At 40.0% G+C, this 15,044-nt stretch overlaps 1 protein-coding gene across 3 annotated transcripts in view; it reads left to right on the top strand.

Annotated features, from left to right (window-relative positions):
• The window catches only part of CFAP91 (cilia and flagella associated protein 91), a 149,195-nt gene extending 142,428 nt beyond the window's left edge, over positions 1-6,767 (top strand). For 2 of the 3 annotated variants that reach the window (XM_067738775.1, XM_067738779.1), the window contains one exon: positions 9-6,767. The gene's annotated coding sequence lies outside the window, so the exon portion shown is untranslated. The remainder of the gene's footprint in view (positions 1-8) is intronic. The other variant, XM_067738776.1, reaches the window with a different exon arrangement.
• The last annotated feature ends 8,277 nt before the right edge of the window (positions 6,768-15,044 follow it).

The raw sequence follows: 15,044 nt of genomic DNA, 5'->3' as shown, positions 1-15,044 counted from the left end.
TTTTACAGACTATGATCTTTTTAAAAAGAAGCTATACAAATCATCATAGAGCATTCCAGTCCTCTGTGCTTCTCCTAAGATGTGCAGCTCTTATGGGCTTGTCAATATGTGATGCATGAGAAAACAGATTTATTTTCTTTAAACTCCCAATAATTTAAAATGATTTTCAGTAATAATAATCAAATGAAGGAGCCTTATTCTCTTTGGTGTTTCCCAGAGGCTCTACTTCAAAAGAAAATTTTCTCATGTCTCATTTCAACATTTCGTTAACTATGAAGATATGCCAGCTCGTTGAATCAAATAAAAAATGTTACTGGATATTTGAGTGGTTTTGGTTTGCTATTCATAGTGCATTGGCATTATCTGTTAAGACTGAAAATATGCAATCCCCATGACCCAGCATTTCATTCTCACAACATTTCATTCTCTGGAAGAAATGCATGAGTATGTACACCAACAGGCATGACAAGAATGCTGTAGCAGTACTATTCATGCTGGCCCCAAATGTCTATCTACATAGGAATAGAAAAGTAAACCTTGGTATATCCATACAATGGCACATCAAGTCACCACTGAGCTTTAGCTCTGAGAAGTATATTCATGCAACACCCATGGAGAGGGTGCTGCTGGAGAGCAATTTGCCCATCCTACATGTTGACAAGTGTCAGGGCTGAATGGATCTCTCCTCATTTAAAGATCAGTAAATAGGAAAAACAATAAATAAACAAAAGCATCCACAACAAATCAACATAGGACCCATGTAAAGAACTTATAAAAGAAAATGTATGTTATCGGAAAACAATAAAAGCATATCTTAGGAAATATCTTACTGTAATAGGGAAGAGCTAGTTCTGACTCCATGTTGTATCTGTTTCTTTTACTTTAACCTTTGCTTTTCATTGCTTTTGTTACTAGAGTCACTGTCTATAACTGTAAGCTTAATGGCCTGCCACAGGGAACCCTGCTCCTCTGCCTGTTAAACTACAGTGCCTTTGTTCAGCTCACAGAGAGACATTCTGACCCTGTCCACCTGTGAATGGCTGCAGAAAAGAAGAAATTAACACATCCCCTCCTCAATGCGGCCAAGCAAGGAGATATTTTGCAAGATAAATGGCCTTTTTACTTTACTTCCTCACCTCCTCCCCCTCTCTGTTCTATAAAAGAAACTGGCATCCAGACGTGGATAAGATGGTTATGGTGAGTCTTTAGTCTGTTATCTTCTCGGCCTGCTGGCTTTCAGAATAAAGTCACTATTCCTTGTCTCAACACCTCATCTCCTGATTTATTGGCCTGTCGCGCAGTGAGCAGAGTGAGCTTGGACTCGGTAACAAATTTGGCTTAGCCAGCCAGGAGCCTTGCTGATCGTGGCTAGCGGAGCAAGGCCCTAGCAGCTGCCAGGACCATTTGTCCTGTGGATCTTCCCTTCAGAACTCCCTGAAGTGGCACCAGCTACCCCAGCACTTGGCAGTTGGTGCAAGGAACTGAAAAACTTCTATGAGTCGACAGACTCAATTCTGGAGGGTAAGTTGCTCAGGTGTGCACACCGGGACCATATTCCCCCCTCAATTTGGGCTTTTCCTTTATAAGACAAGCTAATTTGTTTGGTTGGGGTACCCTGTTGGAGAAGGGAATTGTTGGACTCTACCTGATTTGGGAACGGGTTCATTGGTTTTGGTTTTGTGTGCGTCAGTGTTGGAATTTGTGCTTTTTGTGTTGGAATTTGTTTGCATCTTTTGTGTTTTGGTGTCATCAAACTTATGAAAATGGGAAATAACTCCAACTATCCTGAAGAAGAGCCCTTTGGGGGTGTATATTAAATAAATGGGCAAAACATAGATGTGAACCTATGACTAAGAGAGACATGATATACTATTGTAATAGGGTGTGGACCCAATGTATTTAAGTTCAGAAGAGCAATGGCCCCTGAATGACTCACTCAATTATTACACGATCTCACAATTAGAAGTGTTTTGCAAAAGGGCAAAGAAAAGAGATGAGATTCCATATGTAGGAGCATTTATGCTACTGCATCAGGAGGAAAAGGAGTCAGAGGGCTGCCACCTTATGGTGTAGTGGTCTGAAAGGAAACCCAAGGGGAAACCTGTTCTACAAGAAGAGGGAGAAAATGAGAGTGGGGACATGTTACTTCAAAATCTAAAGCCCCTCCGGCCTATCCAGCTCCCCCACTGGCCGAGCAGGCTGCACCGGCAGTTGTTTCAACTGCCCCCCATGCCACCAACATATTCACTCCTTTCACCATCTCCTGTTTCTCCTACCCATGGGGATCGAATAGAAGTTTCTATATTAACCCCTGGAGCATAGGGACGTAGTTTAGTATTACCATCTAAGACCCGACAGGGCACCCAATTTGGACTGGGAGCCACTTCCACAGCAGGGCAATTTCCCTTGCACTGATATCCTGTAAGAGGCCAGGAGACTCCTTTAGACTTGAGGCATCTGATTCTAATTTCCCCACAGGAGCCCTGGGTAACTCTGACAGTAGGGAACAAGTTGATTGACTTTCTAATAGATACAGTGCCACATATTATGTGGTAAACACCAAGGTGGCACAGAAAACATCTCAGTCTATCCCGGTCACAGGAATTTCTGGAGAAGTACAAAACCATTCATTCTTACAACCTCTTAGAATGCCAACTAGGGAACCTCACCCTGAAACACAGCTTCTTATATATGCCAGAGTATCCAACCCCCCTTTTTTGGGACAAGTCTTCTTTGTAAATTAAATGCTCAAGTAACTTTTTCACCAGAACAGCTTGACATCAGGGCCCCACCAGAGCACTCTTTAAGCCTACAAATGGCACTCATGGAAACCCCAGAGAAGGAAACAAAGTCATCCTAGGAGAAACTTGCCTGTATCTTTGAGATTCAAATGTCCTATCTGGTTTTCTCAAGAAATCTCATCTCTGCCATCTTTTTGAAATGCAAATTTTGAAAAGAGGGTAAAGTAATTTAGAACTTGACTTGTTTTCCCTAACTATAAGGAAAAAGGGTTGAGCCATTTAGACAAGTGAGCTTGATTTGTTCCATCTGCCAGAAACCCAATTTTAATCCAACCTCTTTTGTAAACTGATGGGTTTTACATTGCTGTACCTGACTCAGGGCTGAAATTCTGAAAGGAGAGCTATGAGGTCTCTCTGGTTGTTTGTGTTTATGTCTTTGTCTTTGGATAACATTGCTGAGGTTAATCTGTAAATGAGTTCTATTTAATTGGCTTAAAGAAAAGTAAGCGCTTACAAACTAAACAATTCTAAATACAAGAGAAATTAAGCTAAATGAGTTTCAGGTTCTCTTGAACTGGGAAATATTTAGTATTAAATTAATACCTCGGGGGCTTCCCTGGTGGCGCAGTGGTTGAGTGCTAATGCAGGGAACACGGGTTCAAGCCCTGGTCTGGGAGGATACCAAATGCCATGGAGCAACTAGGCCCGTGAGCCACAACTACTGAGCCTGCACGTCTGGAGCCTGTGCTCCGCAACAAGAGAGGCTGCGATAGTGAGAGGCCCACGCACCGCGATGAAGAGTGGCCCCCACTTGCCACAACTAGAGAAAGTCCTCGCACAGAAACGAAGACCCAACACAGCAAAAATAAATTAATTAATTAATAAACTCCTACCCCCAACATCTTCTTTAAAAAAAAATTAATACCTGGTATTAATGTTTAAGTTTGTTGATCTAATTAATATAGACATGTCTTTAGAGTCATCAACATTAAGTATAATACTTTTTTTTTTTTGCGGTACGCGGGCCTCTCACTGTTGTGGCCTCTCCCGTTGCAGAGCACAGGCTCGGGACGCGCAGTCTCAGCGGCCATGGCTCACGGGCCTAGCCGCTCCGCGGCATGTGGGATCTTCCCGGACCAGGGCACGAACCCGTGTCCCCTGCATCGGCAGGCGGACTCTCAACCACTGTGCCACCAGAGAAGCCCCAAGTATAATACTTTTACTGCACCTAGGTTTAATAGAAGTTAAATAAAACCTTGTTATATCTGTTGCAAACTTGTCAGCATGAAAAATAACTTGACATGATGAAATTTTAAAGTAAATGTAAATAAGAGCTTCTAGGTAAACTCTATAGGAATAATTACATTCTGAAAATTATCTAAAATAGCTTCTCCAGATTTTGGTAACTATTACTTGCCTCTTGGTTTTCACCAGAAATTAAGCTTTTTGAGAGTCGGGATTCTAATTTAAATATGTAATTAAAGCTACTGAAAATAATAAAACATTTCATTATACAGGAGGAAAGAGCAAAATATGTTTTGAGTAAAAGGAGTTTTATGCATGGTCAGGCTGAGATTAAACTTAACTGAGTAAATGAATTTTTAAAAGCTGGTGCAAATCTTGAATCTGGCTTTTCTGTTAACAGGACAAGTTTTCTTAAAATGTCGAACTGCCTTTGATAACAGATTCTTAAGTTTCTTTACCTTTTAAGTGATCAGTTCTGTATTTACCTTTAGAATCTTTTATTGTTACTTTGGTTAATGAATAACAATTGTTTCACAGTGACCTGTGATCCTATCTGACTGAGTGTTCTAGACTCTCTAGTTTTTTGACAAAAACTTCCTAAATCAAATTCTAATGAAGTCCTTTTGGACTCTAGCTAACTTTGGGATTCTTCAAAGGGCTCCTGAAGCATCCCAAAGCAAGATAGGTTCATTTGGTATGTTAAATTACACGGGAAGTATTTTCAAATGAGTAATACATCTTCTTAGGTTATACTGTATGGTAAATGTTACTAATATAGACATGCTAGAGATTATATAAAGTTTCTGAAATTTGATATGTCCTGGTATAATGTTATAATTTTAATTGTTATCTTAAAATATTGTATGTCACAACAACTTGGATAAACTTGTCAAGAAGAATTGTAATCAGATCTTTAACCTTGCCTTTTTAAGACCTTCATCATTCATAGGCAGCTAAGGTAATACTTTGCAAAACTGCCATATCTTCAAGGAGATTCATAAAAAAGAAACTTTTTAACAAATATAAGTTTCTGATAGCCTTTAGATAATACCACTGGACTGGGCAACAAATGACAAAACTAATGGGAAACCTGATTACTTCATCCAGATAAACAGGAATTAATTACATGGGACTGAATGAACTGATGAATATGGTTTATGACTTTGGGAAATATACTAGCTTTAATCTTTGTTTTCCAGAAAAACCTTTTCTCTTATGCTGTGACCTAAGACAAGTTGATAAAGTATGTCTTTGTGAACAAAGATGAAACATTGATCTTTTTCTCTCTACTTGATCCTGCCAGAGTTTGGCCTCTCCAGCTGGCTCTCCTGTGGACTTGATATTTTACTGCAGCTGGATTACAACTAGTTATGCTAATCATTGCTTTAATTTGTTCTTTGTTTCCAAACTGTTTGTGCTTTGTGTCTCCCTGCTGCTCTATAACTTTGTCCGTGTTACTAGCTGCATTACTTTTATCCTGTCTATTTTATAAGATTGTTGTCTATTACAATACCTAGTGTGTAACTAGGCCTCCAACAAAATAGATGATGGTTAACATCTTGAGGAAATAGATCACATTTATAACATAAAATAATTGTAATAGTGTGATTCTAGGTATGGGAAGAAGCAACAAGGGAAAAATGTCTCCTGGATCATAATTAGAGAGAGGATCCAGAGAATCTAATTATCAGTAGGGCCTAATCCAAAAATTAGCACCTGGAGTGGCATATCAAGAATTTCTGCCTGATCTAGGATAAGCCTCCTAGCGCCGTGGGACAAATTTGATCATGAAATGTCTCCAAAACGTTGGTCAAATTCCTGACCAAGAGGGGAGAATTTGAGAAATGGAATATTTCCTGCCACATCAGTCATCGGGGATTGCAGCCCTCCAAAGTGAGCTGGTGAACCCTGAGGGAACTCAGGAAGGAAAAGAATACCTGCCATGTAGCAGCCATCAGACTGCAGCCACTCCCTATGGTGAGCCCTAAGGAAACTCAGGATGTGAAAAAGCAGGATACAGGCCCCAGATAGCTGTGGTGCCTATCAAAGGAATGATTTCAGTGAGCCCAGACTCTTGCATCTTCCCATACACAGAAAAGCGCAAATTCCTTAACTCGAAATGTTGCCTCCCGGGTTTGAACTCCTAAAAAAATTCCCGCTGAATAAAACATAACTCTCAACTTTTAGGTTGTGAATATTTTTTAAGTCTCCAGATGTAAAGTAGACACTTTACAAAGAGGAACAAAAGAAGACAAATCTCAACATTTGGAACACTGGCACCGCCGGTGGACACTCCCAGAAAGATCCATCTGATGAAGCAGTTAGGATGGTCGTCACCCCTTTTCCCATAATACTGTGGAATGGACATTGACAGTGGGGAACTGTAACAGGAAAGAGCCAATTTTGACTCCATGCTGGATCTGTTTCTTTGACTTTAACCTTTGCTTTTTGTAACTTTTGTTATAATCATACATAATGTTCCCTCTGCCTGAATGTTAAACTAAAGTGCCTTTGTTCAGCTCACTGGGAGACAATCTGACCCTGCCCACCTGTGAATGACTGCAGAAAAGAAGAAATTAATACATCCCCTCCCCGATGCTGGCCAAGCCAGGCAAAACTAATGGCCTTTTTACTTTACTTCCTCACCTCCTCCCCCTCTCTGTTCTATAAAAGAAACTGGCATCCAGACCCCCATAAGATGATTATTTTGAGACTTTAGTCTGCCATCTTCTCCATCTGCCAGCTTTGCTTTCCGAATAAAGTAACTATTCCTTGCCTCAACGCCTCGTCTCCTGATTTACTGGCCTGTCGTGTGGCGGGGCAGAGTGAGCTTGGACGTGGTAACAACATTACTATAGGAAACAACCTTTAGAAACTGCTTGGTGTTTTTAATAAGAGGCAAAAAGAAATGGCCTCTTAGAAAACTGAAGCAGGGAATCATAAGAACAGACAGAGGTTAGCCCTGGATGACCAATCCTACAAGCAGTTGGAATTCTTAGACGAAACAAAAACAAATAAAATAGAAACAATAATCAAAGTTATAACAAAAAATTTCCTGAGCTGAAAAAATACCTGATCATACAAACTTGAAAGGTTTTACCTTATCCTAGGAAAACTAGGATTGGGGCAACGTTTTTGTTTTTTTGTTTTGTTTGCCTTGAGGATCACGGATCGACAGAAAAGTACTGCACAAGTAAGAGGCAATTGAATTTTATTTTGTTCCTTTAAAATTGCTAACCTTAACTAGGTAGAGGTTATATTATTCACTTGTGAAATGGAAAATCGGGAACACAAAATGAGAAGACATGGGTTAGGGATGATGGGGTAGAAGGTGGGAGGAAGGGAACAGCAGGGAACAGGAGACTTTTTCTGTAAAGAGCCAGATAGTAACCATTTTGGACTTTGCAGGGAAGATGGTCTCTGTTGCAACTACTCAACTCTGCCATTTTAGGGTGAAAGCAGCAATGGATAACACATAAATGAATGAATGTGGCTGTGTTCCAAAAAAACTTCAGGTACAAAAACTGGTAGCAGGCCAGATTTGGTCCATGGGCCATAGTTTGCCCACCCCTGCTATAAAGCAGTGAACTAAAGTTAAAATCAATACCTACTTTAATAAAGGATTTAAAGCAGCTTCTAATAAAGAACATATAATGAAACTTACAATAGAATATTTTCTAAAAAATCTTTATCCTTGTATCGTCTTCTAAAATTAAGCTTTGTGTTTAGGCAAAAAGAACACTGTAACGTATTACAAAATTCTCATTAGCTAATTGAAGTTTACCAAGAAAGGAAAACTTTTTCCTGATACTGGCAGCCCTCTGCTTATAATGACTTGAGTTGAAACACCCCAACTTTAATAAGTCTTTGCTCTTGAAAAGAAAACATCCTGAGTGATGAGCAAAACTTGTGTTTAAAGCCACGTGATCATGACAACTGCGGCCATTTAGTGGGTTGGGGTTGCTACAGTAGTACAGTCGGTAGCAATGCACAGTCACAAAAAACTGATTTCTGAGGCGGGAAAAGTTTTTTGCATGCATGCATAATTAGTCACAGTGGATCCTTGTGCTTCTTGACAAAGGCACTGCCTCTCTTCAAAATGCTTAAGAACAGACAAGGTAAAATCCAAGGAAGAAGTTTGTAGTGTGACTAAAGGTTCGCTTTGGGATGAGAAACTGCTGGCACAAAATTGTTGGAGTCCAAACTCCCGAAGCACAGAGCTCCCAGACAAGTTAAAGTCTGAGTGTATGTTAGTTCAGGGGGAGCTCCCACTACTGACTCTCATCCCCCCTCAATTCTAGGTTATGGTACACACTTGGGAGGAGAGTTGCATCTACTAGGAAGACTTGGAATACTTTTATGCAGCAAGCATACATGGAAGTAGCCCAGTGGGTTTCAATCTCTAACCAATCAGATGAGTTTCTCCATCTTACCTGGAGAAGAGTAAGAGAGAGAATATGGATATGCTGTCATAAGTGAAGAAGTGAGAGGAATGAGTGCCCCATGTTCTGCAGAATCTAAGTGTTGATAATAAGGGGTCCCTCGCTACCAGACATCACAGAAGTTAGAAGGAAGCCATAAGTATCATGAAGAAGAATTTCCCAGAAAACTTAAAAAACCATTGAAGAAGGAGGTATCTTTATTGTAGGTGTCGAATGTTAAGAAAACTGAAAGCGGGGACCACGGTGGTTCTCAACCATGGCTGCATGTTAAAATCATCTGAGTACTTTAAAAAAGTGGCTCTTCAGCCTCTGTCTAGACCAATCAAGACAGATCTTTAGAAGAGGAGCAAGGCAAGGGTATTTTTTCCAAGTGATCTAATGTGCGTTCAAGTTTTAGAATTGAAGACTTTCCCAAGGAAACTGTCCCTCCCCAAGCATTTACCATTCAGAGAGATTTACCATGGAAGACATGTCTTCAATACAGGTTTCAATGATATTTTATTTCTAAACCCTCAAGGATTCCAAAGGAAAAAATGTGGGAGCAAACACTGATACTGGGCACAGTCATAACACCTGAACTTCCTCTGCCATGGCACATATCACACTTGATCCTAAATGCTTATGGAGTCACCTCTTTCACCAGCTGGCCTCTTAGGTCTGAAGGGAGGGCAGGAGCTGCATCTCCTCAGTTCATTTGTTTATATCCTGGTGCCCGGCACAGTCTCTGGCACATGGTAATCTCTCAATAAGTATTTATTCAATGAAGTTCTACATACCTCACGTTTGTAGAAGCAAATATTTGTGTGGTTTTGGAAAACATTTATGATGTCTTGGTATTTTATATTATAAAATGAGTTAAGAACATAATTCTAATTTATAACGTTAATTTATAGTAAATAATATTTAACTTTTTATGTTCAACTGGTGAATGTTATCAAGGAACCAAGTAAGTCATAAAGGGAGTAAGGGCCTTCTGTATCTTGAAAGGGACTTATCCCATTTATCGCTGCACAAACAACATTCAACAACTTAAGAAACCTCCAATGGAGGACTTAGAAAAGATGCAGAAATGTTCTCCTCACTGTTTTTTATTTTAAATAAAGGTTAAAGGACTTCCCTGCTGGCACAGTGGTTAAGAAGCCACCTGCCAGTGCAGGAGACATGGGTTTGAGCCCTGGTCCAGGAAGATCCCACATGCCACAGAGCAACTAAGCCCATGCGCCACAACTACGGAGCCTGTGCTCTAGAGCCTGTGAGCCACAACTACTGAGCCCATGTGTCACAACTACTGAAGCCCTCACACCTAGAGCCCGTGCTCCTCAACAAGAGAAGCCACCACAATGAGAAGCCCACGCACCACAACAAAGAGTAGCCCCTGTTCACTGCAACTAGAGAAAGCCTGCGTGCAGCAACAAAGACCCAACGCAGCCAAAAATAAAAATATAAATAAATAAATAAATTTATTTTAAAAAATAATAAATAAAGGCTAAAGACATTATATTAAAACATAATTATAGTCAGCTTCCAATTATGACAGAAAGAAGAGGTCAGCAATCCACCTTACTAGAAAAGTATATAACTGGACAAAATTGTCAAAACACCCATTTTTAGGCCCGTAGTAATCTACCAGAGATGGACAACAAATTGAAAACTTGCTAAAGATTCAAGTAAGAACAACATAAGTCTAGTACCCACCCACCCCCAACCCCTCACCTACCTCAGTCAGAAAGAATGGTAGTCTTCTAACCCAGCGGCTTTGCTGCCAGACTGGGAGAATGGATTTAGGGTAGGCAGTGGGGGAGAAATCTTGTGACTTTACATGCCAAACTTAGTGAACTTAGAAGTGAACAGGGAAAACCCACAGCTTTGTTAGCCCGAAGATGTAGTCTCAGTTGGGATGAGCAGCAGACCAACCAGAAATTTAATGGGAGAGACCCTGGAAGGGTTAAGACAAGTTCTCCATGCATCCCTACTTGACTGGGAATACGAAAAATTAACCCAGATGAGGGAAAGAATGGAAAAACAGAAGACTACAACACAGATGGGACAAATAGAAAACAAACAGCAGGGACTTCCCTGGTGGCACAGTGGTTAAGAATTCGCCTGCCAATACAGGGGACATGGGTTCAAGCCCTGGTCTGGGAAGATCCCACATGCCACAGAGCAACTAAGCCAGTGTGCCACAACTACTGAGCCTGCACTCTAGAGCCCATGAGCCACAACTACTAAAGCCCACACACCTAGCGCCCATGCTCTGCAACAAGAGAAGCCACCACAGTGAGAAGCCTGTGCACCGCAATGAAGGGTAGCCCCCACTCGCCGCAACTAGAGAAAGCCCACGCACAGAAGTGAAGACCCAATGCAGCAAAAAATAAATAAATTTATTTTTTTTAAGTTTAAAAAAAGAAAGAAAATAGCACACCTAAACTCAGCTATAGCATGCATTAAATATAAGTGGATTAAGCACTCCAAATAAAAGGCACAGATTGTCAAAATGGATTTTTTTTAAAAAAATGCAAAACCCAACTATACGATACTTGCAAAAGTCCTTTAAATATAAAAAGAGAAATAATCAGAGTAAACAGATGGAAGAAGTACGCCAGGAAAATATTTAACACAAGGAAACTAGAGTGGCTCTTTCATTATATCTGGCAAAGAAAGCTTCAAGGCAAGGAGTATTACCAGAGATTAAAAAGGACATTTTATAATGATAAAAGGATCAATTCATCAAGAAAACTGAACAATCTTAATTATTTATGCTCCTAATAACTGAGCTTCAAAATTCATGAAGCAAAGCTGACATAACTAAAGAAAGAGACAAATCTAAAATCATAGTTGGGGATTTAACAGCTTCTTCTCAATAGATGACAGAACAATTAGACAAGGAATCAGTAAAATTATAAAAGATTTGAAAAACACTATCCACCACCTTGATCTAATACTAATTAGAACACTACACCAACCACTGTAGGACATATGCTTTCAAATGTACATGTGACATTTACCAATGTGGGCCATATCCTGGGCCATAAAATAATTCTCAATAAATGTCCAAAGACTGAAATCTTATGGAATACGTTCTCTGGCCACAGAAATAATTAAATTAGAAATCAGGAGCAAAAAAAAAAATTATTTAAAGTTTCCCAAACATTTGGAGGTTAAAGAGTACATTTATGAATAACCTTTGGTTCAAAGAAAAACTCACACTGGAAATGAGAAAATACTTTGACCTTAATGACTGAGAAAATACAACTTTGAATTTTATGGGCTGCAGCTAAAACAGTGCTTAGAGAGAAATGTACAACTTTATTTACTCATATTAGAAAAGAAGTTTAAAATCAATTATCTAATTTCCCACCTAGGGAAGACACAAAAAGAAAAATAAATCCAAACTAAGTCGTAAGAGGGATATTTTGATAAGAACAGAAATCAATGAAACAGAAAACCAAGAAACAATAAAGTAATAAAATCAAATTTTCATTCCGTAAAAAGATTATTAATAAAATGAATAAACTCCTGGCAATACTTATTCTAAAATGAGATAATACAAATTATCAATGTCAAGAATGAGAGGCAGGGACTTGAATCAAGAAGACGGAGTAAGAGGACGCCGAACTCACCTCCCCCACAAACACATCAAAAATACATCTACATGTGGAAAAATCTGAAAGCTAAGTGGAGATAGCAGAAAGACTCCTGTACAACCAAGGCTGAAAGAAAGATACATCCAGAATCAGGAATGGAAGACAAGTGATCAGGTCAGGATCTGTGCCCGTGGGAGGGATCTCAGAGGAAAAGGGAGACTACATGGGGGAGATCTTCCCTAGGGAGTGAGCAGTTGAGCCACATATTGAGTTCTCCAGCCTTGGGGTCTGACAAAGGGAAAAGGAATCCCATTGGCTAGAGGGCCAGTGAGACCAACAGGAGGGCTGTGGAACACCTGGACTCTACCCATGAGGAGTGAGGGAATTCTCGCTTGCTCACAAAGCAGGGCAGAAAGAGCAGATTGAAACCATGAGGCTGGCTGACTGGTTTCCCATGACAGCACTAGCGCACATCACAGCCTGAACTGAGTGAACACTCCAGCACCCTTTGCCTCACATTGCAGCTCCACACTGGAGGGAGGGGCTGCCATGACCATGGGATACTGTAGTAGCTTGAACCCTAAGCAGCATCTGAGCTGAGAGGGGAAGCCATTACTGGCAATAGTACAGGCAGTGAGTGCTCCCATTTCTCTGCACCCTCTCCAGCATTTATTGTTTGTAGATTTTTTGATGATGGCCATTCTGACCGGTGTGAGGTGATACCCTCATTGTAGTTTTGACTTGCATTTCTCTAATAATTAGTGATGCTGAGCATCTTTTCATGTGCCTCTTGGCCATCTGTATGTCTTCTTTGGTGAAATGTCTATTTAGGTCTTCCGCCCATTATTCAAAAAGACACATGTACCCCAATGTTCACTGCAGCACTATTTACAATAGCCAGGACATGGAAACAACCTAAATGTTCATCAACAGATGAATGGATAAAAGAAGATGTGGTACATACATATAATGGAATATTAGTCAACCATAAAAAGAAATGAAATTGGGTCATTTGTAGAGATGTGGATGGACCTAGAGTCTGTCATACAGAGAAAAGTAAGTCAGAAAAAGAAAAACAAATATTGAATATTAACGCATATATGTGCAATCGAGAAAAATGGTACAGATGAACCTATTTGCAGGGCAGGAATAGAGACACATGTAGAGAACAGTTGTGTGGACACAGCGGGGACGGGGAGGGTGGGATGAACTGGGAGATTACGTTTGACATAAATACACTACCACGTGTAAAATAGATAGCTAGAGGGAACCTGCTGTATAGCACAGGGAGCTCAGCTCGGTGCTCTGTGATGACCCAGATGGGTGGGATGGGGGAGTAGGGAGGTCCAAGAGGGAAGGGATATATGTATACATATAGCTGATTCACTTCACTGTACAGCAGAAACTAACACAGCATTATAAAGCAATTATACTCCAATAAAATAAAAATAGTACAGGCAGTACATCAGAGGCAGACCAGATCTCTGACAGTGGCCAGATGACCACACCTGTCAGCTGATCCTTGTCAAATATCCATATCAGCCCCTCTTGCTCCAGCACTGTTCCCCTATGGGGCTGAGGGTGCTGGTGCTGGGAGGGGGAAGAGCACATAACATACTTAAAGGAAACTGAACCTGCTCAGACCTGAACCTCAGGGCTTTTTCTCCAACATCTTGGGACCTGATCCTGCCCTGAATAGGGGAGTGACAGTCACTGAGCAGAGAGAAAGTCTCATCTCACACTTGTTACTGTCCTAGCCCCTCCTCCAGCTCCACCTCCTACCAAGGTTATAACTGCCAGCACAGCCTGAGGAAAGGCATGACTTGTGTTCAAATCAAATCTGGCTCTCCCGCAAAAGCCACTGAGCACACACAGGTTGTATAGGGATGCTCCCACATAAGGACACCCCTTCAAGATCACAATAGGTAACTTACACAAATTTCAGAGACAGAGAAACATAAGAAAAATGAGAAGACAGAGGAATTTATCTCAATTGAAGGAGCAAGGGAAAACCCCTGAAATAAACAACTAACGAAACAGAAATAAACAATTTACTAAATAAATTTTTTATCTAGATAAAGAATTCAAGGCATTAGTAAATAAGAATGATAACTGAATTAGGGAAAAGAACAGATGAGCACAGTGAGAATATTGATGAGAAATTAGAAAATATAAAAAAGATCCAGTCAGAACTGAATTATACAATAACTGAAATGAAAAACACACTAGAAGGAATGAGTAGCAGACTAGGTATTACAGAACTCATAAGTGATCTGGAAAAAATAATGGAAATCACCCAATCAGAATGGCAAAAAGAAAAACAAATTTTAAAAAATGAAACCAGTTTAAGGGATTTCTGGATAACATCAAGTGTACCAATATTTGCAATAAAGGGGTCCAGAAAGAGAAGAGAGAGAAAAAGGGGTGAAAATGTATACAATGAAATTATGACTGAAAAATTCCCAAGCCTGAAGAAGGAAATGGATATGTAGATACAGGACGCACAGAGGCTCCCAAAGAGATGAACCCAAACAGACCCACACCAAGACACACCATAATTAAAAGACATAGCATAATTAAAATGGCAAAAGTTAAACAGAATTCTAAAGGCAGCAGGAGAAAAACAGTCATATACAAAGGAACTCTCATAAAGCTATCAGCTGATTTTTCTGCAGAAATGTTGTAGGCTGGAAAGGAGTGGCATGACATACTTAAAGTGCTGAAAGGGAAAATCTGCAACATAGGATACTCTATTCAGCAAATTACCATTTAGAATTGAAGGAGGGATAAAAAACTTTTCAGACAAGCAAAAGCTAGAAGAGTTCATCAATATCAGACCAACTCTAGAAGAAATGTTAAAGGGTCTTCTCTAAGTGGAAAGGAGAAGTCTATAACAAGAAGAAAATATCTATAGGAAAGGGAAAATCCCACTAGTAAAAGCAAATATAAAGGGAAGTCTGATCATCAACCACTTAAGCTAGCATGAATAGTAAAAGACAAAATAATTGTAAAATTAAGTATAACTACAATAA

The sequence above is a fragment of the Pseudorca crassidens genome, chromosome 5 (assembly GCF_039906515.1).
Source record: "Pseudorca crassidens isolate mPseCra1 chromosome 5, mPseCra1.hap1, whole genome shotgun sequence".
Taxonomy (NCBI): Eukaryota; Metazoa; Chordata; class Mammalia; order Artiodactyla; family Delphinidae; genus Pseudorca; species Pseudorca crassidens.
The sequence above is the reverse complement of the archived record's forward strand: the minus strand, read 5'-3'. Positions and strand labels throughout refer to the sequence as shown.